Here is a 24951-nt window from a genome sequence, read left to right as displayed (position 1 = left end):
CATCCAAGACTGTCAGTGCTAGACTTTGCCTTGCAGGGGCCTCAGGGGCAAAAGCATTGTCTTTTGCCCTGGCTTCAAGGAGGGTGGTATTTATAACCTGCTCTGAAAACAGTGGCTTATCGTTCATGTGCCCCTTACAGGGAGCTGGGAGTGGTGTACTTTTCCTGTTGTCGTCATTATCTGGCCCTCTATCTGTCACCGCCCCTAATGGTTGCCCCCCCTCAATTTTATCTTATGATTCCATAGCAGGCTTAGTGAACTCTGTTGTGGAGGTAGTTTCTCAAACTTCTCAAAGCTGTGCCTCACATTGTGTTTTTTTAATTTACCTATAGAATTTTAGTGCTATGCTAGCCTGGAGAACATTCAACTAATTCTTCCATGCTGCCCCATTGCTCTATCCTCATGTTGTTTTTCAACTGAGGTTCTAGGGCTCCCTCATGTTATGACTCAATTGGTGTACTAGTGCAAGACTAGAGATGACATACCAATCTCTGTGAGCCGCCATCAACCTTCTTGCAGTTGGCATGTCATTTTTGCTCCTTGATCATAGTTTAACATAACTCCCTGTGTTTTTCTTGTCTACTAAAGTTTTGTTTGAATGCTTAGGTTGCCATCGGAAATATCCTGTGACATGCCCTTTAAGTAGGGGGTGTTTGAGATTGTGGAGCATCATTTTGAGAATGAACTCGCTCAAGAGCACCTGACTGGTTAGTCCCATAGTGGGTGCTTGTAGATGTACTTTTTTCCCAACGTTATTTTATCCAATATGTGCACTCTCCCTACATTGCTAATATAGGCCTGTTACATGTTTGTTTCTTTACTGTCCTATTGAGGCAGCTTCAGCTGTGGACGTAACCTCATGTTAGTTGTCCAGTTCTCAAAATTGCTAATATTCTCCTAGTAGGCTCTCAATAGGCACTCAGTGGGTGCCAGTTCCGGCCCCACAGATTCAACAGTGAGAAATGATTTAAGAAGGTAAATTGTTGTGTATCTATTATAGTTTTAAGAGATGAATGAGTGAGATTTAATGCTGGGTCTATTTCAACGTAGAAGACGGCAAAGGCCACAAACAGCTTTGTTGACTTGGCACAACTGATCACCTGTAGACTCATTGCCATGCACTGAAGGCTTTGACTCTGCCTGGCATAGCACACTGGTGCGCCACGATGCTTAGATGGGGGCAGTGGCACTGAGACAGGAAGAAGCACATGGACTACGCTAATACCCAATAGAGGCGGAGTGGGTGGTGTTGCTCCTAGATCTACTAATGTATCTAGTTGGGGAGGAGGGTTGACATCACACTTAGGCCCTTCTGACCACATGGCACTGCCCACCAGAAACTGTCCCATACCGGCTCTAAGCAATGATTCGGAGACAGGGTGCACCATATTAAGGTTCATGTGGCCCCTAAGTGGAAGGGAAGTCTCATATCAATGACGACTCATTCTCATTGGCAATACGCATCGCAAGATTAATTACTTGCAGTTAACTTATTTTACAGTTCACTTAAAACTGAACCTCGAGGCCCTGTGTCTAAAATGATGATTTCACAATCCTAATTTATGAACTGCTGAATTATTGTATTGTAATTAATATGTCGTGCATAATTGTCCTACTACTTAAAAATGCTAATAAAAATGGTTCAAATAAAAAGTGAATGAGACTTAAAATGAGCTTAACTCAGCTTTTCTCTCGCAGTACTCTAGTTACTTGTACCTAATATTTCATTTGCTTCATTGTGCCTCTTGAGCTGGGATATAACTTGTGGCTGGGCTTACGAATTATGGATTACAGTTAGGCTCCTCTTTCCTGTTAATTTGCTCCATCTCTGGCTATTAAATTTGCTCTCGCTGTTCTAGACTATATTTCACTGAGCTGCTCCTTAGGCAGCATCTAGAGCCCTAAGCCACACATGTACTGTGCCCTAAGCCGCATAGAAACAATGATCGAGTAAGTGACAGGCAGCTGGGCAATAATATAACCACTGTAGATGAGAGCAGGAATGTATTGTTGTGGCAGAAATCAAGCATGCTCACAGGCAAGTGCTTCCACTAACTGGTAAGAGTGGAGGGAGCGGCGCACCAGTGGTCATGCAGGTCTTCAAGCTAGCACATGCCACACCAGCCTAATACTGCATGCTTACGCACTTTCCTGGAGGCCTGCTGCCTAATGCTTTCACCACTCACCACTGAAAGTGAAATGCGCTCTGCAAGGACTGGTTTCTCCCAAAGGTTAGAGGAGAACTTTGAATTTGATTGGGCTGTAAATGCCTGCCTTTCCAATGACAATGATGATATTTGTTACAAGGATTGTAACAAGGACTATCTAACAATGCTGAGCAGGATAGCTACACTAAAGGTTAGACCCAATTCCCAGTTGATTCAGGTCCACTTCATTTCAGGTGTTCACCTTCATACTTGTTAGCATCACTAGCCATTATAACGGGTGACAGGTTTAACAAGTCAGCGGCGGGCCCATCCCTGGTTCTATGAGCTGCTCCTCTGAGGGGCTATGTTGAGAATAGGTGCTGCCTGTTGTCTGTGGAATGTATACAATGACCCTGATGACCTATGAAAAAGACCTGAACACACGTGCCACCATAACACAATAAAACATTTCATCAGATTCTTGGACAAACATAAACTACTCATATAGTACTGACAAACCAGTGGCAGAAGCTCCTGAACCCAGGAAAGTAGGGAAAAAGCACTAAAAAACATAGCTGAAGGAATAGTTAGCATAGACAATGTTCAATCATGTCACTTCGATATAGGAAGAGATATTGTTCCTACCATAGGTTTTACCCTGATGAGAATTTATCTATTTTCCATTCAAGATGCATACTACACGGATATATAAATATATAGTTAGTATACAATTTACCTAGCACATACAAATCACAAATTCATGACTACCAACTTTTTGCCATGGGAAAGGCACAGTGAATACTTGAAGCGAAGCATGAACCTTCATTTGAAAAATAATGGTAGCGTTTACACATATTTATTCAAACTTACTAGGCAGAAAACAGATATTAACAAATGTAAACGACTACTCTAACGTGCCATGTACTGTTATACTATCATCCTTCCCATTTGGACCTCATCATGTTCATAAAAACTATGACTATAAAGTCAAATGTACATGTGATAACAAAAATTAAAAAGTGTAACATAAAGGGAAGTTTTTTCAACTTTGGATCTAAGGTCAGTGAGGGTGTTCTGCTGTAATTAACATTCAGAGCAGCATGCTGTGAGTTAAAAAAAACGAATAAACTAGGTGTCAAAATATAAATGCGAAAAATATAGTAAATCTAGGTAGATCTTTTCTACATAATAGGAGACAGTTAAAGGTTTTAGGTGATACAAAGTGACTAGGATTTAAAACAAAAAAAACAAAGGAGAAGTACGCTTTATTGGAACTTTTAGATGGCTGTTTTCAATGGGTAACACAAAATCTGACTGTGTTTAAAGTAATAATTCTTTGGCGTCAGCGCTCTGAATTGTAGTCAAGAGTATTTTAAGCAAGGGAAAGCAAAAATAACAATTTATGCATAAAACATGAGTGTCTCCTACCTAAATCAGGAGCGTTGGTATGTATATAAGAAAGGTTTCCTTTTTGTTCTTTGCTAACAATTTCTCAACAGGTGCTGGGAGCCACATTTGTGCCCTTCTGTATAAGGGTGGACAACCAAGAGAATTCTTGGGATGAAAGGAGCTAATAAAAAAAGACAACAATTTCCTAGAGGGAGGCGACCCACTGAAAGCTTGAACCATGCCCAAGCCAGTTGCCTCACCCTGACTCAGCTCGAGTTCCTCTCAGAAACTTGAGCCCAAACAAGCTGTGCTTTCACAGGAGGCTATGAGTTATAGTGGCTAAAGCTGTTGACAATGTAACATGGGGAACCAGGCCTTCCGAGTTGGCATCCCAGCAAATCTCCCTGTCCCGAAAAAAGACGTGTAAATTGTGTCTGTTGTGAAGCACTTTCAAGATTTAAAATTGCCAAAAATAAAATATGGATTCTGCCCATCAATGACGCTCAAACCTCCAAAATCTAAGGACAGAGTACTAACCTTTGGTGTCAGAAAGAGACACTTAAAAAATGGCTAAATATCACGGTGTGAAACTGGAGGATATGGAATCACTCTTGATTTCCCTGATTGACCATACTGTCTGATCCCAGGCAAATATTTTATGTTGCTGAGCCTCCTTTTTGTCATTTTTATCACATAGGAGAGCACTTTCAACTATGTGCGGTCAGAATGTTTGTTGTACCAAAACCTATTTTAACATAATGTTTGTTGCATGATTTGTATTCCAATTATTTTGAAGGCTCAGCTTGAGCACAGGTTCTTAGCTCGGCTCTGGCTCAGCTCCCTGTTTATTTTTTGTCTCGCCCACCTCTACATTTTTCACAGGGTATTACTATTATCACCACTCATGCTCTATGATAGCCTCGTTCTCTGCCTTTTACTAAAACTTTCATTGCTTTGATTTCCTTACTCACACATTGTCTCTATTTCGTTATTTAAATGTGTCTCTACTCCATCCCTGCTCTGTCACCTTCATACTCTGTCACTCTAGGTCACTCTCTTGCTTTCTCTCTCTCTATCATGCGCTTTCTATCCCTCTATCGTGCTCCCATCCCTTTCTCTCTCTCTCTCTCTCTCTCTCTGTCTTCAAAATCAGTGACATTCCATAGCTATGATATGTACAAAAAACATTCAGAGGCTCTAGACGTTATCAGAGCAACACTAAAAAAGATGGGTTGCAAGAAAAGCAATGCAGGTCCTACATTGTGTTTTGCTGTGTTAGACATGCATTCAAAGTATTGAAATAGGCTAATAGTGCTGGAAGGCCTCAGGGTTCCACACATGAGGTTTTGCATTTTAGTTACCCTACACTCAATATGCTCGCCACCTCCTACTCTGCTGCACCCAGGCAGCCTGATGAATAATGTGATAACTTGTTAGAAGGAGAATAGGCATGGTAGGCAGATGCTGCAAGAAGGATTGTCTCGTTTGTGGCCTGAAAGTCTTAAAATACCTTGGGCTAAGCCAGAACAACAGACATTGGATGCAAGTATTTAGTGGTTCAGCCACCTCTACTCCTGAGCCACCTACATGTCAGATTGAATAAGTCTCCTTACACAAATTATTGGTGAGATCTTGGGCATGGCTCAATGCACCTTGAAAACCTAAGGATCCCAAAGGGTCTGATGTAGACAAGGCTGGCATTGCTCACTACACTGTCTACACTAAAGGTATCTCACTGCCAGTCACTGTGTAATTAGATGTTGGCACACATGCCAGCATTTTAGAACATGAAAGTGCAACTCTGCCAAGTGTCACACATCGTGGGGTAAGATAACGCATTTCAGTGCAAGTTCCTGCATTTCAGCACTGACAAGATATGTCACTCAATTTAAAGTCCTCAATGCTTGTGGTATTGCTTATGCTTAAGGCACTCTCATTGCGGAATTATGCAGCCAATTCGAGCTGTCAGCCCATAGTGAGCCTGTGCGTTCAGGCAGTGAAAGAACTGAACTCCGGGATCAGAGTGAAGCTGCCATAGATACGGCAAGACAAGGGCGTGCTATGATCATGTGCTTACGGTGTTATCAGCTCCCCGTCATCAGTTGCTTAGATTGAGGTGCTGCTTCAGGATTTAATAGGCATTTTCCCATCACCAGACTAAGACGGAGAGTCTAGCTATTTTGCAGTCTGACTCTCAGGTTTCGAAAGGGAGCTTCAGCTGGTGGTTGAAAGATCCCTGGTCAGGCCAGATTTGTATTTTCTCACTCTTCAGGGCTCTTATTTGCGCATTCCATTCACTTAGATGAACAATAACAACCTCTAGGCCGAATTTAGTTTGAGCAGCATATAAAGACTACAGTGTTTGCATGCCTGAAAGATGTTTTAAACCCAAGGCCTTAAGCAGTGAGCTACTCCTGGGTGCAAATGTCGTATCATGTATCCCTTTTTGTCTAATCTACAGGGGCATATTTTGACTTTATCTGCGTGAGCCCGAATGTTGCCATTTAAGTAAGCACACCTATAAAAGCCATCACGCAAATCACAAGCTTCCTTGCTTTCTCTTCATGTGTGATTTAGCATTATTTCGTCAATGACATGCACGTTTAGAAAGAGCAGCATATCTGTTTTCAAAGAGCATTGATTCCAGCTATAGACAGAGTCCTGCCCGTCTGCCACAGTTAACAGAGGGTTTCTTTGATCCTACATCCCCAACTGGTATAGAAAAATCAATGTAAGGTCTGTCAAGTGACATTTATGGGAGGCATGAAACATTACTGGTATCTTTAATGCAACGCTCTTTAGCTAGCTAGATATGCCATTACTCTCGTAGGCGCATGCCTTTTCGCTTGCTACTAAACACGTTTTAAGTGTGTTTTAAATAACACTCAACAAAGGATAGGACTGTGCGAGGATTGTGCGACTTACTGCATGTGCACAAGAGTTATGTAGTGCAAGGTGCTATGCACAATGGTGTTCACTGTATTTGAGGTTGAACTGAGATTGAAATGAATTCTTCTGCGAAATATTCTGAGTGATATTTGTAACCAGCTGGTGGTGCAACATAATTATTTTGTTCTTTTTTGCTTGCTGTTGCTGAAAAATATTATCTTCTTTTTTGTCTGGCTGGTTGTTAGGTGTAGTTGTAACTTTAAACTTACATTTTTAATCTTTCCAAGCTCAGGATGAGGATGCACATGTATTAAGTATAAAGCAAAGGCAGTGTTATTCCTTCCTTATTGTTAAGGTAATACACTCGGTAAATCTAAGATGTTTATGTTTGATGGTGCTTTCAACATTGATTCTCTGAATGTGTACCTACGTTACTCTGTAACTTGCCGTGTTTTAGACACATGTTCACTATAAAAGACAGATAACCTCCCTCCACCACAGAAAATAAACCTTGTATACTTCTATGCTTGTATACTTAAAGGTCTTTGCTGAGTTTTTAAGCCTTTTATTGCGCACAAAAGGGATTTTTTGTAAATTGATTGCATTACATATTCATTCCAGCTGTGTTTTACTTGTGCTGTGTCACTCAAAGTGTCACACACGCTGTTTAAATGTCAGACATAACTACATTGAGAGTATGGAAATGTTACACATAGACAAATCAAAACATTTTCAGCTATGAAAGTAGGAGGTTCATACTTGCGAACAGACTGATTTTATTACAAGACCGGAGGCTCCTATTATGCATTTCTTTTCTTACCTTAATAAACAGCAGCCAAGAACTACAAATCCCAGAAACCGTGGGAGAAAAACTGCCAGATAGCATCACAATGGGGTGACCAATCCGACATCGATTACACACATTAACATCTTGACTGAGATCAACAAGCCCTCTTTTCTTGCTGCTCGCAGTCAAGATAATTACACTGCTCGCATTACTTTTATAACGTTATTTGGTTATTGTATCTTCTGTATAATATTGGTTGTTGTAATTCTACTATGGTTTATTATATTTATATGCGCACATTTCTCACGGTAATTTTTTGGTGTTAACCTCGCGCTCGCGATTCTCCGAACGTTCTATAACGTTCATTATTCTGTTCTGAGGCATTCCTGCCTCTTGAATTGCGTCGCGTGTTGCTCCGGTGAAGTGCTGCCGCCTCTCAACCGAAGCTGCCCTCCTCTAGCGAGTTTCTCCGCTCGTTCTCAAAAGGATGGTGAGGGCTTTCCTTATCATTGCAGGGACCGCCTCTGGGCACGCCCCCTCCCTCCTCCTTTTATTAAGGCCCTCCCCATGGGTTTTTTCCTCAGAATTAACCCATTTCTGTCAGGTGTTTTCTGCTATTCAGACGCTTTTCTGGGTTTCCTTTAGTTTTGGTTAACCCTTTCACTTTTTATAAGTTTTTCAGGGTTTTTTCTTTAATAAAGCATCATTGTTTTTTTGTCACTATGTCAGGTGATGAAGAAACTCAGTCTATGAAAGAACATTTGAAATCCTTCATTAGAGACTCTGTTCAGCATGCGGTCTCTGTGTCCATGCTGGACATTTTGAAAAATGTGGAAGCCTCACTTTCAAAAATGTTACAGAACCCCAAAGATGCTCCTCCTAAAAGAGGGACAAAACCAGCAACACCCCACTATGTGCCTTCCAAAGGCGTTTCCATTAAATTTGAGCCTCCCACCCGAAAGACGAATTCTTTGGGGCTCCCTTCCTCTCCCCGTAATATACTCAATCTTAGAGACACTGACAAAGATGGGGATGACAATTTTGATGCCACCCAAGCAAATGATGATGCTTATGATGGTGGATCTTTGGAGAAAAGGTATAAAATTTCTCCCTTGGGCTCTTCCCTCATCTAGTGTCTGACGATCTAGTTGATCCTTTTGGTGAACCCATGTTGGATTCTATGTCAATCCATCACCCAAATTCTTCTGAGTGGTTCTGGTCCGATCATGTTTCTGATTATGTATCCTTTTATTTAAGGTATGCGCTGGATAAGTCGTCTACGAATAACTTGAAGTCTGAGTGTCCTAGACCTTCCCTTCCCTTTAAGGTGTCTGATACCCCCATGGTTGATCTCAACATGCTATTATGTTTTCTTAAATTTGGGAAGGACCCCAAGTAAGGGGTCGATACGGCCTGGTCTAACTGCCAGGATAGACTTTTGGATCTAGTTGGACCTTTAACTAGGATTCTTGATTTAGCCGAAAAGGCAAAGATGGAGGGCAATCATTTGGACCCTGAGGTGCTCTCAAACTGGGCTCAGAAAGCTATATGTATGCTGGGCAATGCCAATGCCTATATCTCCCAGGAGTGTCGAAAAAGCCTGTTGTTAAAAGCTTGACTCTCTCCCACCCCCCCCAAGCTGGGCCTCACTCCCACCCCCCCCAAGCTTAGTTCATTGGCAACCAAAGAGGAAGGCCCCAATGTGGATGGCCTTTTTGTTGACTCAGGTTTTGCGAATTTTTATCGAAGCTTCATCCATCACTTCTCCCAAAAGGTGGCACCAATCGCCAAATTGCTAAGGAAAAAGGCCGTATTCAACTGGTCCCAAGAGACAGGGGAAGCATTTCAAGATTTACTACTGCTCCCATTCTAGCTCACCCTAATGTGGAGGAACCATTCATCGTGAAAGCCGATGCATCTGATGTTGCTGTTGGGGCCATCCTTTCTCAACGTCATCGAGAAACTGGACAATTACACCCAATAGCATATGCCGAGAAATTATTTGATCTCATTCGTAATCATTTTCACATTACTAAGTGGCAAGAGTGGTTACAACAAGACACCAAGAGGTCTATTCAACAAGGCTTACCTCTACATGAATCTCGAGTATTCCTGCCTACTGAGGAGTTAAGAGAGACAGCTTTTCATTGGTTACACAGTCATCCTCTGACAGGTCACCAAGGTCCTCAAAAAACAATAGAACTCATGAAAAGGTATTTTTGGTGGCCTACATTCGTTCATGACCTTAAGCAAATGCTACAATCATGTGAAGGATGTGCAAGATGCAAAAGCGAACATAGCAAGCCCAAAGGTCTACTGATACCTCTACCCGTTCCCAATCATCCATGGGAACATATCTCTATGGATTGTATTACTGGTCTTCCCCAAATAAAACAATTTACAACCATTCTAGTGGTAGTAGACAGCCTTACCAAGTACGCTCAATTCATTGCCTGTAATGGGCTCCCAACTTCCGACACCTTAGCGACTATCAGCTTAGAAAATATAGTTTGTCTTCACGGACTTCCAAGAGTTATCCCCTCTGATAGAGGAACACAATTTTCTGCACGTTTTTGGCAACAATGGTGCAAAGCTTTACGAATTGATTTGACTTTATCTACTAGTTTTCATCCACAAACGGATGGTCAAACAGAGAGACTAAACCAAACTCTGAAACAATGTTACGCAACAAAGTCTCCTAAAACCTGGCTGGATCTTTTGTGGCTTGCAGAACTGGCTTATAATAACTCTCACCACTCTTCAATAAACTCAACTCCTTTCTATGGTTTATATGGGTGTCATCCGCACATTTTGCCAGTTACGTTACCTGCCTCTACCCAAACCACTCCAGCAGTCATGGACATGCTAACACACATGAAAAAGGTACATTCACAATTGCAAACAAATCTTCATCAAGCAAAGAAAAAATATAAAATGCAATATGACAAAAAACACCAGCCTGGCCCGTAGTATACAAACAAAGACAGAGTTTGGTTATCCACGAAAAACTTTGTAATCAAAAATAAAAATATGTTTCATCCAAAATTCATAGGGCCCTATGAAGTACTACAACAAGTAAACCGAGTAACATATAAGCTAAAATTACCACCGTCTTTGAAAATTCATCCGGTGTTTCACACTTCGCTTCTTAAACCTGCTTCGCCCTCAAGCGTCACACAACCTGCTCCTCTATTAGTCCAAGGTTATTGGATGAGGTGCGATCTATTTTAGACTCTAAATATAGGGGGTCTTCCCCTTGGTACTTGGTGTCCCGGAAAGGATACGGACCGGAAAATTACTCTTGGGAACCTGCAAGACATGTTCATGCACCACGTTTGGTGCGACGATTTCACCTCCCCCATCCTGGTAAACTGGGCCCTGGACCGCGCTTGGGAGAGGGGTGTAATGTCAGGAATAAGGCCATGCGTGGTCCAGGTCCCACCTGAAACTCCGCTGCGCGGCTCTGCAGCACTTTATGCGCACCACTTGTCATCCCCTCTTGTTCCAAAGGTGGCCATCAGCGTCGTCTGCCCTGTGGCAAAGCTCATAGAGCTGCAGGTTCAGGACATTGGTGGACAAGATGCACTTAGCAGTGCTATTCTATGAAGGGACTACAATTCCCATGTTTTTAGAGGCAGCAGCCATCTTGGGGTGTGGCAGGCCTATAAAGCACAGCCACACCCAAGCACGTTAATCACTATTTTGAAGATTTCGATGCAGTCAGACCTCGTTTGGGGTTCTCTGAAGAAGAGCAGAGTTCCTACATGGCAGAGTGACATCCAATCGATGTTTCCATGGTGAATTAAAAAACGAGTAGGTTGTACTCGTACCGGTAAGGCCTCGATGAATCCAATTTTGGAGGAAGTCATTACTTCCAGAAGTAAACCGCCCCTTAGCACAACGAGCAAAGCGTTTTCAGTTTCCAGAGCACAGCTGCCTTGGCGCGACTATCAAAGGCGTTTCAGAGCACAGGTGTAAAGCGCTCTTGGCACCACAATTCAAGCGCTTCAGTCCACAGAGGTAGAGCGCTCTTGGCATGGCAATTCAAGCGCTTCAATCCACAGATGTAAAGCGCTCTTGGCATGACAATTCAAGCGCTTCAGTCCAAAGGTGTAAAGAGCTCTTGGCACGGCAATCAAAGCGCTTCAATCCACAGGAGTAAAAGGCTGTTAACACAACAATCAAAGTGATTCAGGCCACACAAGAAAAGCGCCCCCTTAGCATAACGAGCATAGTGCTTCAGGCAAGATAAGTAAAAGCGCTTCCTGGTATTATAAGTAAAGCGCTTCAAGTTCAATGAGTAAAAACTTTTCGGCCTTTATAGTTGTGAATGTGAAAGTATAGTTGGAGATAAGCAAATCAAAGTTTTCATTGTTTTTTTGGAAAGCATATTTAATTCTTTGAGATTTTCTAGGTCATGATCAAAGGTTTATGTTATGAATGCATAGATGTTACAGGATTGATATTCTGAGTATGATCATAGTCCAAAGCTCTTGCCATCTCTTGGTTCTGAGGTCGTAGTTTATTCTTGTTTCATGATTCAAAGAAGGGGCTTTGCCCCCATTTCAAAAGGGGTCTCCATCTGATACGGGAGACACATTTAGTCAAGAGTCTATTGATGAGTTATATTTCTATGAATGAGTAAGTGCATATTTGTTCTAACCTTTTCTTTTCAGATCTCTCTCCCTGCTGTTCCCTACTCTAATTCCCTTCCCCCGACTGGCTTCACCATAACTCTGTGCTATAACCGCTTTCTGAGTTGGTGACGCCGGAAGGTGGGCCTTTTGTTCAGAAACCTGCAAATCCAGAGGAAAGGACACTGTGACAAAATCCACGCCAAAATGTGCATCCTTTTTTCCCAACATCCTAGGGATTCTAAAGGTACCCAGAGTTTGTGCGTTCCCCCGGAGGAGACCAAGAAATTAGCCAAAATACAGCTAAAATTCTGTTTTTTTTTCAGAAAAATTGGAAAAAAGGGCTGCAGAAGAAAGCATGTGTTTTTGTTCCCTGAAAATGGCGTCAAAAAGGGTTTGCGGTGCTGAAAAATCACCATCTTCCCAACTTTAAGGAACAGCAAGACTTGAATGAGAAAACCCCATTTTTCAACACATTTTTTACATTTTACTGGGACATACCCTATTTTTACTATTTTGTGCTTTTAGTCTCCTTCCAGTTAGTGACAGAAATGGGTGTGAAACCAATGCTGGATCCAGGACAGCTAAACATTTCTAAAAAAGTAGACAAAGTTTCGAATTCAGCAAGGGGTCATTTGTGTAAATCCTACAAGGCTTTCTTACAGACAATAACAGCTGAAATAAAGAAATATTGAAATTGAGGTGAAAAAACAGCAATTTTTCTCCATGTTTTACTCTGTAACTTTTTCCTACAATGTCATATTTTCAAAGGTAATATACCATTACGTCTGCTGGACTCTTCTGGTTGCGGGGATATATAGAGCTTGTAGGTTCATCCAGAACCCTAGGTACCCAGAGCCAATAAAGAGCTGCACCTTGCAATGGGTTTTCATTGTATACCAGGGGTACAGCAATTTATTTGGTGAAATATAAAGAGTGAAAAATAGGTATTAAGGAAACATTTGTATTTCCAAAATGGGCACAAGATAAGGTGTTGAGAAGCAGTGGTTATTTGCACATCTCTGAATTCTGGGGTGCCCATACTAGCATGTGGATTACAGGGCATTTCTCAAATAGGGGTCTTTTTTACACACTGTCTTACATTTGGAAGGATACAATGGAGAGAAAGACAAGGGGTAATAACACTTGTTCTGCTATTCTGTGTTCCCCCAAGCCTTCCGATAAAAATGGTACCTTACTTGCGTGGGTAGGCTTAATGCCTGCGACAGGAAACGCAACATGGACACATCACATTTTATGGATCAAATCTGTTTATTGATTTAAATGTATAAACATATAAAATACAGCACATTGCAGCTCAGCAGATAAAATGCACCACCGCGGCAGAGAAGCTCCAGATCTGCAGACAGGAGTCCCCCTGTTAAATCCCTGATCCATGCCCAAAGGGACCTCGCAGCCAGCCTCCTCCTTGCGATCCAATGAGCAGGTGGCTGATGCACAAAAGTCTTTCTAACTGCGAGTCCCGCACATGATAAACCAAGCAAACATATAACTAAAAACACATCAACAGTGCTTCCCTTCAAGAGTCCATGTCGTCCTCCTGTCTCTCCGCTCCCCCGCCCCTCCCACATAGCCCCAGCTGTAAATTCTGTGGATAAAATCTGAAGGAATGGCCTCCATAATTGCCCAAGTCACCCACCCGCTGCTGAGAGGCCAAGGTAAGCTTTTCCATTGCCAGGATAAACCACAGCTTCTGGAGCCAGGAGGCATATGTTGGTACCCTATCCGTACCCCACACGGCTAGAATCAGCTGCAGCACTGCAATGAGTGCCAAGGCCATCTGCCGCCCCTTTAGCGATCTCAGGGGAAAGGTGAGGGGATTGGGCAAACCCAGCAGGATGTATGATGGAAATCTAGGGATCGTAGTATGGAACGCTGTATCAATATCATCTATAATGCTCTCCCAATAATGATGGAGCTTGGGACAATGCCAGAGTAAATGCACAAGGGTGCCCGTGCCTCCACACCCTCTCCAGCAGAGGCTAGACCTGATGGGGTCCCATGCGTGTATCCTTGCTGGAATATAATACCAGTAGGAGGCCACTTGATATGCTGTCTCCGTCCCCGCTGCATTATAGGCCGTGTGATGTATTCTATAAAATATACTGTCCCACTCCTCATCCGAAAATTCCCTCTCCAGCTCCCTCTCCCATCTCAACTGCCCCTTAGACTTAGGCGGGCGCTCCTCCCCCTGCAGAAGCCTGTAAAGTTCTGAAATTACTCTTTTATCATCCTTCTTCATCAACAGCCATTTCTCGAACGGCGTAAGAGGCCTATCTATTAATGCTCTGTTAGCCGGCAACAGGGCCCAGTGCCGTATCTGATAATACGTCAGCCTATCCGCCTCTGACAAGCCATACGCCTCTTTCATCTGATCAAAGGACAACACTCCTTGCTCATCAAAGAGGCTTCCCACCCTCTTGCAGCCTCCCTCGTACGACCGTCTCAAGCCTTCCACACGGAGCCCAGGCTCAAAGTCAGGATTCAAGCCTATGGGGGTCATCGGAGACGGAAAAGACGTAAGCCCCATCGACAGGCCACGCGTCCCAAATACGTAACGTTGCTCCCGGGGAAGAATAAAGTCCCCCTGCCCTGTGTCGACGCCGGAGCGAAGGCTTTTTCCATATATGAGAGCCCGCCACCGCCTGATCCATGAAGCACCAATGTTTCTCAGTAAGTGGGCGACTCCACTCTAAAAGAAAACGCAACTGCGTTGCCTGAAAATATCGCAAAAGGCAGGGAATCGCCAGCCCCCCCACGACCTTGGGCGATATAAAACCCGTTGCGGGAGACGCGCCGGACGACCCTCCCATACAAATCTCAGAACCGCTGATTGAAGAGTTCCTATCGTCCGAGGGGGTGGAGTCAGAGGAAGCGCCTGGAACATATAAAGTATACGCGGCAAGACTGTCATCTTCACCGCCGCCACCCTACCCAGCCAGGACAGTTTGTGTCTCCCCCAAGACTCCAGGTCTCGCTGTACTTCACGAACTAACTTTGTGTAATTCAAGCTCGCCGTCTTTGTAGCAGAAGTCGCCAACTCAACCCCTAGATAGGAAAGACGCGAAGACGACCAAAGAAAGGGGTATCTAGCTCTCACGTCTTCCTCATGGTCCGAGCTTACCAACAAACTAAGGACCTGGGACTTCTGCATATTCACCCGGAATCCAGAAACCTGGCCAAACTCAGCGATTATCTCCATAAGCGCAGGCAGCAAAGTCGCGGGCTCCGCCAGGGTAAGGATCACATCATCTGCATACAAGGTAATGAGATGGTGGTCACCTCCGAATTTCACACCGGAGACCAAGGGGCTGTCCCGCAAACGCTGCACCAGGGGCTCCATATATAGCGCAAACAAGAGGGGAGAGAGCGGGCATCCCTGTTGCATCCCGCGCCTGACAGGAAACGGCAAAGAAAGCACACCATTAAACCGGACCGCCGCCCTAGGAGACCGATAGACACATCGGATCCAAGACCTAAAACCGGGGCCCAGTCCGTAACGCTCCAGTACCCAGAAAAGATACGGCCAATGAACCCTAACGAATGCCTTCTCTGCGTCAATAGAGAGGAAAAGCACCTCCCTACGGGATCGATCTATTTTGTCTAACAGATGCGGAAGCTGTTCGTATTGTCGCTACATTGTCGGTTTGGTATAAAACCTGACTGATCCGGATCGATAAAACCCGGCATATAGAGATTAAGGCGATAGGTGAGAATTCTAGTGAATAGCTTAGCATCTATATTCAGGAGCGAAATCGGCCTATATGAAGCGCACTCCTCTGGGTCTTTCCCCGGTTTATGTATAACTGCAATGGTAGCGTCTAACATACTAGGAGCCAGGGCCCCCGATGTCCGAAAATAATTGAAAAGCCGCACCAAAAGCGGCGCGAGTTCCACGCAAAAGGTCTTATAGAATAGTGCCATGAAACCATCAGGGCCGGGGGACTTCCCCACCTTTAGGCGTGAAATTGCAGATATGACCTCTTCCGACCTTATCGGTTGGTCCAGAAAAGACACCTCCTTCTCACCGAGAGGAGTGATTGCTAGGCCCTCCAGAAAAGAATCCAGAGCCACACTGTCCTGCTCATCCGCCGCGCATAGCCCCCAGTAAAACTCTGCAAACGCCTCTGCAATCTGATCACTCGTGCACGCCTCTTTTCCGGAAGGAGAACGGACCAGTTTTATCGTCGACGCTGCGCTCGCAACCGGTGCGCCAAGTGCTTCCCGCACCTATTGCTCCCAATGTAATATTTATGCTTAAGTCGCACTACCGCATACTCCGCCCTGTCCCAATCTAGCCGTTTCAGCTGCTGCCTCACCTTCTCCAATTCCCACCAGATTCTGGGTGCGCCAGTAGATTTATGGGAACGCTCCAGTACAGCCACCCTCCGCTCCAGCTCCTCCCTTATCTCCCTCCTTGCCTTATTATCTCTCGCGGACAGCGCCATCACCTCGCCCCGCACCACCGCCTTCAGAGCCTCCCACACAGTCTCCAAAGAAGTGCTCCCATCGTCATTAAAGCTAAGATAGTCTGTGATCGCACGCCCGAGCGACTCCACCGTTGCCCCTCTCTGGAGCAAGGAATCCCTAAAGCGCCAGCCCGGAGTACCCACCCAGCCCACAGCCATGGTAACCTCTACAGTAATAGGAGCATGACCAGTCAAGGCTCGAGGCTCAATCGTGGCCTCCCTAACCCGGGAAATGAACTCCTGCGAGGCCAGAAAAAGATCGAGCCGTGCATACGTCTTGGTCGCCGCTGAGTAAAAGGAATAATCCCGAAGCATGGGATGCGCCTTCCTCACACATCCTCCAAACCACATTCAGCCAGCCACTGACGCCCTGCCGCCGACAACGCCCCAGCCTGCCCAAAGCGGTGACCCGAGCGATTGAGGTCATTATCCATCACCAAGTATGGCGCCATCTGGCGAGTTAAGCATTGGGGAAACAGCCTGTCTCAGAAAGGCTTCCTGCTGGGCATTAGGAGCATACAGGGAAGCAATAGTAAAGGAGAAGGCCCCAACTCTTATTCTAATAGCCAGAAACCTGCCTTGCACCTCATGTATTTTCCCCACTACTTCCCCAGAAAAGGTCCTCGAGAGCAGTATTGCTACCCCAGCGTGTTTTGTAGTTGCTGAAGACCAGAATTGTCTAGGGAACCACTTTGAACGCATGCGAAAAGTGTCTTTATGCAATAAGTGTGTCTCCTGTAACAAACAGATATGGCTCCCCGATTTCTCAAGACCCGACAGGATCGCCAACCGCTTGGTCGGACTGTTAAGCCTGCGGACATTCAAGCTTAGACACTTAACTGTCATGCATCGCAAAGGGAAGATCGCTCAGGAGGGGAGGAGCTCCGCGGAGGGACCAAGACCCAGAACAGCACCTCCAGCCGCTCCAAACCACATGGCCAAGCCGCTAAGACACCCAATGACCAGACTCCCAGGGAAGCATACCAACATACAACCATAGCGCACAACGGGTGCTCACAACATAAAAGTCCTCTCACACACATCCCCAAAGAGGAAAAAGTCTCAGCAGGGCCATAGAACCACACAAGTTCGTCAACCAAGTCCAGCGACTCCGCCGCCCAGGCCCCTCTCAAACGGCCATAGGCCTGCAATAAAGCGACCCATAGCTGTCCAGCCGTCCCCGGCCGCCCATCGCTTAGGCACTTGTCCCAGCTGCCACTCTGCTCACTGCCGATTGTTGCTCCGTCATCTGCTCCAATGCAGTAGGTCGCTGCTGTTTCCTTCTCCTCTCCTTTCTCCACCAGCGCGGACGATCCCCGCTGACCGGGCCCAGCTTCGCAGCCAGATCCTGGTTATCCCCCTCCAAGCCCAGGATCCGGTTCGCCTCCGATATTGACTTCACTTAGCGAAGCTGATCCTCCCATCGGAAGACAAGACGGAACGGGTGGCCCCAAGAGTAAGACACATCATGTGCACACAGATGCTCTGTAATAGGCTTAAATTCACGCCGCCGCTGCAAAGTCTGAACCGAGAGGTCCTGAAATAATTGGAGCTGATGCCCTCTAAAGAGGACCTGCGGAAGATTGCGTGCCCGTTGCAATATTCTTTCTTTAAGCCTGTAGTTGTGGACACATGCCAGAATATCCGGCGGACGGTCCCCGGCTCCGCCTGCGCGTCCCACACGATGGACTCTATCCAGGGTAATCTCCCGGGCCTCCTCTAGGCCAAGGACCGAGTGGAACAGCGCCACCACAAAATATCCAATGTCCTCCTTCTAAGCACCGGTCGGCACCCCACTAATGCGGATATTATGTCTGCGCGACCGATTCTCCAGGTCCTCCACCGCCATCTAAAGGAGATCCTGTTGCTCCCGCAAGCGTATGAACTCCTGTTGCAGGTCTGAGACCTCCTCACCACGGGCGATTTCACCATTCTCAACCTGTGCCACCCGCTCACCCAGGGATGTGAGCTCAACTCGCAACTTCTTCACCTCTTAAGAAATGTCTCTACGGAGTTCCTGCAGATCACTCCGGAGTGAGTCGAACAAGGAGGTAAGGAAGCCCTTCGTGAAAGGACCCCCCTCGTCCTCTTCCATCTCCCCTCTTGCCTCTGGGGACCTCGTAGCCGGCGGCCCCTAAGGCGCTCCGCCCGGCACCGGGCGTGCTCCGGTCAGCATGTCTCTTACTGTCTGATCCCGCTTGGGCTTGGAGGCCGCCATCACTCCTGACCTCTTACTGCGATTGTACAAGCAACTCAGCCGGGGCCTCTTCACGTAGTCACCAGGGGACCAAGTCCCCCCTGGCCTCACACTCCCACCAGCAGCCACTGACCTCTCCACTCCAAGGCAATCTGTGGCCCTCCTCCACGTCGCTGCTTGCCTCAGCTCTAATTAGGGCCAGTGCAGGCTGCCTGCACTGCCGACTGGTGGCCCAGCCCCACCGTGTCGCTGAAGGCTGCACCGCTCCAGCGCCAGGCAGCCCAAAAGCACCCCGGCCCGCTCGCCGTCCCGTCCGGGTCTCCTCTCCAGGGGGCCAAGCAAGGCGGGCACAACAGTCTCCAGGGCCCCGGCACTTGGCTCAGCACTGGGCCCCTGTCGTGGGCCCCACCGCACTTCGGAAGCACAGCACCCTGCCGGGCTGCCGCCGCGCCTCTGCGCACAGCCAACAGGCCGCCGGGCCCAAGGCCCACCACACGGCCCGAACCGTCGCTCACCGCGCCTGCCGACAACAGGGCTGAATCAGGCCTCGCGGCTCCGCGCCTCTGTCCGTCTTGGCCGCGGGTGCCCCCGACTCCCTCTGGGCTCCCCGCACCCCACAGTACCAGGCGCTACAGCAGGGTACCACCGGCCAGCAAATTCCGGGGTCCCAAGGCGATCTCGGAGGCCTGGGTGGCAGAGCTCGGACCAACGCGTCTGCTCACGCCGCCATCTTGGCCACGCCCCACACATCACATTTTAACATTGACATTTTGACTCGTTTTTTGGAAAGTGCCTAGCTGTAGATTTTGGCCTCTAGCTTAGCCGGCACTTACAGAAACCTAGCAAACCTGTGCATTTTTGAAAACTAGACATCTAGGGGAATTCAGAATGGGGTGACTTGTGTGGCTCTCACCAGGTTCTGTTACCCAGAATCCTTTGCAAACCTCAAAATTTGACAAAAAAATAACACTTTTCCCTCAGATTTCGGTGCTGCAAAGTTCTGGAATCTGAGAGAAGCCACGAACTTCCTTCCACCCAGCATTCCCCTAAGTCTCCCGATAAAAATTGTACCTCACTTGTGTGGGTAAGCCTAGTGCCCGCGACAGGAAATGCCCCAAAACACAACATGGACACATCACATTTTCCCAAAGAAAACTAACCTGTTTTTTGCAAAGTGCCTAGCTGTGGTCTTTGGCGTCTAGCTCAGCCGCTACCTATTGAAACCTAGGAAACCTGTGCATTTTTTAAAACTAGACATCTAGGGGAATTCAGAATGGGGTGACTTGTGGGTCTCTCACCAGGTTCTGTTACCCAGAATCTTTTGCAAACCTCAAAATTTGGCCAAAAAAAACACTTTTCCCTCAGATTTCGATGCTGCAAAGTTCTGGAATCTGAGAGAAGGCACAAACTTCCTTCCACCCAACATTCCCCCAGGTCTCCCGATAAAAATGGTACCACACTTGTGTGGGTAAGCCATATGCCTGTGAAATAAAATGCCCCAAACCACAACATGGACGCATCACATTTTCCCAAAGAAAACTAACCTGTTTTTTGCAAAGTGCCTATCTGTGGTCTTTGGCGTCTAGTTCAGCCGGCACCTATGGAAACCTAGCAAATCTGTGCATTTTTGAAAACTAGACATCTAGGGGAATTCAGAATGGAGTGACTTGTGGGGTGTCACCAGGTTCTGTTACCCGGAATCCTTTGCAAACCTCAAACTTAGGGAAAAAAACACTTTTCCCTCACATTTCAGTGATGAAAAGTTCTGGAATCTGAGAGAAGCCACAAACTTCCTTCCACCTAGCATTCCCCCAAGGCTCCCTATAAAAATGGTACCTCACTTGTGTGGGGAGGCCTAGTGCTCGCAACAGGAAACGCCCCAAAATGCAACATGGACACATCAAATTTTTACATTGAAAACTGACGTGTTCTTTTGGTAAGTGCCTGGCTGTGGATTTTGGTCTGTAGCTCAGTCAGTACCTAAGAAAACTTACCATACCTGTGCATTTTTTTAAACTAGTCACCTAGGTGAACCCAGGATGGGGTAACTTGTGGTGCTCTCATCAGGTTCTGTTACCCAGAATCCTTTTCAAACCTCAATATTTGGCGGAAAAACACTCTTCCTCACAATTTGGTGATAGAAAGTTCAGGAATTTGAAAGGAGCCACAAATTTCCTTCCACCCAGCATTCCCCCAAGTCTCCCAATAAAAATGGTAACTCACTTGTGTGGGTAGGCCAAGCGCCCGGGACAGGAATAGATCACACAACGGTCAATGTTGGTCCTTACATGAGGGCAACTGTAGACCCTGGGGTGATCCATTCCTGATGCAGGCACTAGGTAGAGGCACTCAAGTAGGGTAGCGTTTTTATCAGGACAGGTGGGGAAACACAGGGTGGTACGAATTTTGTTTATCCCAGGATATTCATGTAGTTTGTGTAACAGAAATGCAAGAAAAAAATTGAGTTTTTATTCAACATTCCACCTTTGCAGGATATTCCGGGTAAGAAAACTTTAGGGAATCCATACAAGTCCCACCTTTGTGGACTCCACCGGATGTCTAGTTTCCAGAAATGTCTGGGCTTGGTAGGTTTCCCTATACGGCCGCCGAGCCCAGGACCAAAAAGACAGGTGTCTGTCTTACAAAACCAGGTTGTTTGGTGATAGATAATTTGGATGTCTCCACAATACGATTTGGGTGGTGGAATTTGGGGCAGAACAGCTCCCAAGAGAGCACTCTCTCTGTGCTTGCCACTGCATGCATCTGCTCTCTGGGTTGGGCTAACCAGTTATTGTCCCGCTACATAGACTGTGCTTGTGAAGGGACAGCAGGACTGTCCTCATCACCTCCCTCATAATCAATGGAAGAGGAGTTATTGAATGGGACTCCTCTGACTGAAAAATCACTTAGAGTCTGCGCCATTGTCTTATCCCTCAGATGCTGTCTCAGTATCTGCTGTCTCAATCTCTGATCCTACGTCAGAACTGTCCTCTATAACCTGAGTGAGGGCTTGAGCAGCAGTCATCCAACGAGATGCAATCTCTGCTACTGCCTTAATTGTTGCTCTAAAACACTGGCCTACGTAGACAGTCAAAAAATTGCTGGTGGGTGTGTGTGTGTGATACGTGCAACAATAGAGGTCACCTTACCTTTGCTTCTTCCCTCAATCAGCACGTTCTTTCAAGACACTCAAAAAAAGACACACTATTACTTCACCTTGTCACATACCAATCGTCACAGTCTTTAGCACCCCTAGCGCCCAGTCAACAATCATTATTGGTGCTTCCACTCTCATGACCTACTCCTCTGATTCCCTCACTACCACCAAGCAAAAGTGCCCTTCAGCTCTCTATAGCCCCCTCCCGCACATACATTTAATTTGTATTATAGCGCAGGTAATCGCTGACTTTACTAATCTACTCAGCTATTTACATAAAATACAGATTTGATCTTTGTAGTAGGCATATAAATCTTCTGTGCTACTTTATGGCATCAAGACTGCCACTAGACAAAAGTCCTTTTGTAGCAGAAACATAATCACAAGACTTACTTGACTTTTTTATTGCTGCCTAAAAGCTACAGTTGAAACGCATCAGTTGAGTATGTGCATTGCTTTGAAGATGCAAGCTGCAACTGCAAGAAAACTGGTGGTGAATATATATATATATATATATATATATATATATATATATACACACACACAGAGATCACTTTTATTTGTCGGTGCGGTTTTCCTGGGGGCTGTTCGCAGTCCCCAGGGAAACCACACACGCGTTGACAAAACTGATTGCTATATATATATATATATATATATACATATTGATATAGATATATCTACATAGATATCTACATAGATATGCAATGCACCCGAGTATTTTTTAACTCCCTCCCTGGTGTCGGCCACTGGTTGTGACCTGCACCAGGGACGTTGTTTGGGTGCCGGCCAGTGGCCGACGCCCACACTGTAGGGGTTAGGATAAGAAAAGAAATGCATAATACTCACCTCCATGTCTTAAATTAAATCTAGCCTTTCAGACACCAACGCTGGGAAAACCTCGATTTTTAAGCCACAAGTGGCTTTGTTTTTGGCTGTTTCCGGCCTAATATTGTGTCTGCTTCATTATAAATCAATAGGGCAAATATATATTCCGATTTTAAAAATATATATATTCCACCTTCCTCGTGTAAAGTAGAGACTTTGAAAAAATATAGGAGAACGCATTTTTCCCATTGACTTCTCTTCTGGCGAAGCAATTTGGGACAGGAGACAACTAAAATTAAGCATTTAAAAAAATCGTGAGTCTCACACCTGAATCGGTTCTGTTAGTATGTGTGCGTCGGTCCCTCTGAAGATTCTACACAGCTCATTCTCAGTCTGCGCAATTCATATTTCACCAATTGGAGGCACCTTACACGGTCACTGAATACCCTCCAATTCACACCGTAGTTTACTTTCTAATTCTAAGTAAATCGCTCGTTCCAACATGGACGCCGCCTTAACACTCACCGAATGCGAAGTCATGCCTGTATTTAGCGTGCGATGCTCGGTACTTCTTCTATGTTTTCCCTTGTTGGCCGTACAGCTGTCTGGCGTCCCGGCTGCGCGCTGACGTCAGGCGCAAGCTTCGTGGAAGTTGACTGTCCTGTTGAGAAGGAGAAGGAGTCAGGGAGAGTCCCGCTGGGGAGTGGTAGTGTAGGGGCTGATTATCTGGTAGGAGAGACTCCCAGACACTGGCCGCTGAAATCAGGAGACTGCGGTGGGTAGACGGGGAATGAACAGAACCCCTGTGACGGTGAGTGAGTGCGCGCTGTTGGCTTGGGGTGCTCTAGGACTGATGTTGTTTGTCCCTGTTGCCGGCCTGAGGCCCTTGTCCACCTCTGGCTGTAAGGGCCAAAGCAAGCTCCCCCCTCCTTCTCTCAAGCTGTCATTGTTTCTTTGAGGAGGAACTTTAACTTCCTTTGACTTTTACGGAAGGAGGTGAAAATGTGATGGGTCAGTGCTCCACGGTGAATCTTTTTCAGCTAAAAATAAGATTTTAGGTCTCGTCCTGAGTGAGTGTTTAGTACTTTTATTCATATAGCACAGTGGCCTTTTTCTTCTCTTTCTTCCTGGGAGTAAATCGGAAACAAACCATTCCATCGATAAATTCTCTCAGTTAACTTTATAAAAAAAGAATTGATTTAGGTTTTCCAGCACAGTGAAGAAGCCCTTAACTTCAAAGCAAGTTTTTTCAAGGTTAATTTCGTAACTATTTAAATGCTCATCAGTTTTTTAGTGGAATTTAGGGTTTTGTTTTTCGTACATCAATCTAATAATGTAGCCATTGCAACGAGGGAGATCAAACGGCGAAGTTTTTATTTTTTATTTTTATATTTATAAACGAGGTGATTAGTACTTTACATTGTGACTTGTTTACTAAAGCTCGTACATCTCAAAAATACTTCTCTGAAATGTCTGTTGCTCTTGGGTTGCCAATAATACCGATGCCAAGTTCTCGCAGTCTGCAGAGTACCGTGTTCACGTTCTCTCAAGAATATTGTTCTCCTACTCCCATATTCCTCACCATCGGAAGATACACTCAAAACTGCAATTTATTCGGAAAGCCCCCGAATCGCGTACCAAAAAAATCCCCCATACTTGACTTTTCTCTGGTGACCGCTCTTAAGTGTTTAGGTACGCTGGAGGGGAGGAGGGCGTCTTGCAGCACGAGCAAATGTAGGCTTCCAAACAGGGAATGCTTTGAGGGTGGAGGGCGACGTCTCTACCTGTAAAACTGAAGGTTCTAGGGTAATGGTGTATTATAGACAGCGTCCCTTGTCAGAGTTTTTTACGGCTGTGCCCCATTTGCTGCAGAGCCAGTAGTTTGACTTCCTGCTGCAATCATGTTAAAAACATTCATACTGAGGGGACCCGATTTGCCACCAGAACGATAAATGTAAGGTGGACTGGAAAAGAGTGAAACTGAAAGTTAATAGTCCCTCTGCCTCCCTTTCTGTAAATTAGCATCCTATTACATGCAGGTTTGATTTCAGTATAAAATATGTTCTGCTCTTTGTGTGCTTATGTCACAGACTAAAAAATTAACAAAGGCCTCCTTTGCCTTGTTCAAGCCTCTAATGTTTAATTTGTAGAGTGCGATGATACATATTGCGTTTTGAAGATTGTGGTGTTCTCTAATTTTCCTCTTGTGCTCAGCGCTTGCTCATCGCTCTCATATCTAGCCACGTTTCTACGAACATTGTTGTTTGCTTGGCGTTCTTCACTTATGTTTTGCCCATAAGTGGTGATAGTAAATTATGCGCTGCAGTACTTTAACAAATGTAAATATGACAAGGAAGAAAAGTGGCATATTTGCCAGTAAAATAATGTCACACGTCAACTTGTGCTATACATGGTCTTATTGCAGGCTTACAGATA

At 45.6% G+C, this 24951-nt stretch overlaps 1 protein-coding gene and 1 long non-coding RNA gene across 3 annotated transcripts in view; one reads left to right on the top strand and one right to left on the bottom strand.

The window, feature by feature from the left end:
- The window catches only part of LOC138296273 (uncharacterized), a 137576-nt gene extending 114398 nt beyond the window's left edge, over positions 1-23178 (bottom strand). Inside the window, exon 1 of the long non-coding RNA XR_011203802.1 lies at positions 23041-23178. This is a non-coding gene — a long non-coding RNA (uncharacterized lncRNA). The remainder of the gene's footprint in view (positions 1-23040) is intronic.
- The window catches only part of FBXO30 (F-box protein 30), an 83032-nt gene continuing 81241 nt past the window's right edge, over positions 23161-24951 (top strand). The window contains exon 1 of one of the 2 annotated variants that reach the window (XM_069235242.1): positions 23161-23326. The gene's annotated coding sequence lies outside the window, so the exon portion shown is untranslated. The remainder of the gene's footprint in view (positions 23327-24951) is intronic. The other variant, XM_069235241.1, reaches the window with a different exon arrangement.

The sequence above is a fragment of the Pleurodeles waltl genome, chromosome 5, assembly GCF_031143425.1.
Source record: "Pleurodeles waltl isolate 20211129_DDA chromosome 5, aPleWal1.hap1.20221129, whole genome shotgun sequence".
Taxonomy (NCBI): Eukaryota; Metazoa; Chordata; class Amphibia; order Caudata; family Salamandridae; genus Pleurodeles; species Pleurodeles waltl.
The sequence above is the reverse complement of the archived record's forward strand: the minus strand, read 5'-3'. Positions and strand labels throughout refer to the sequence as shown.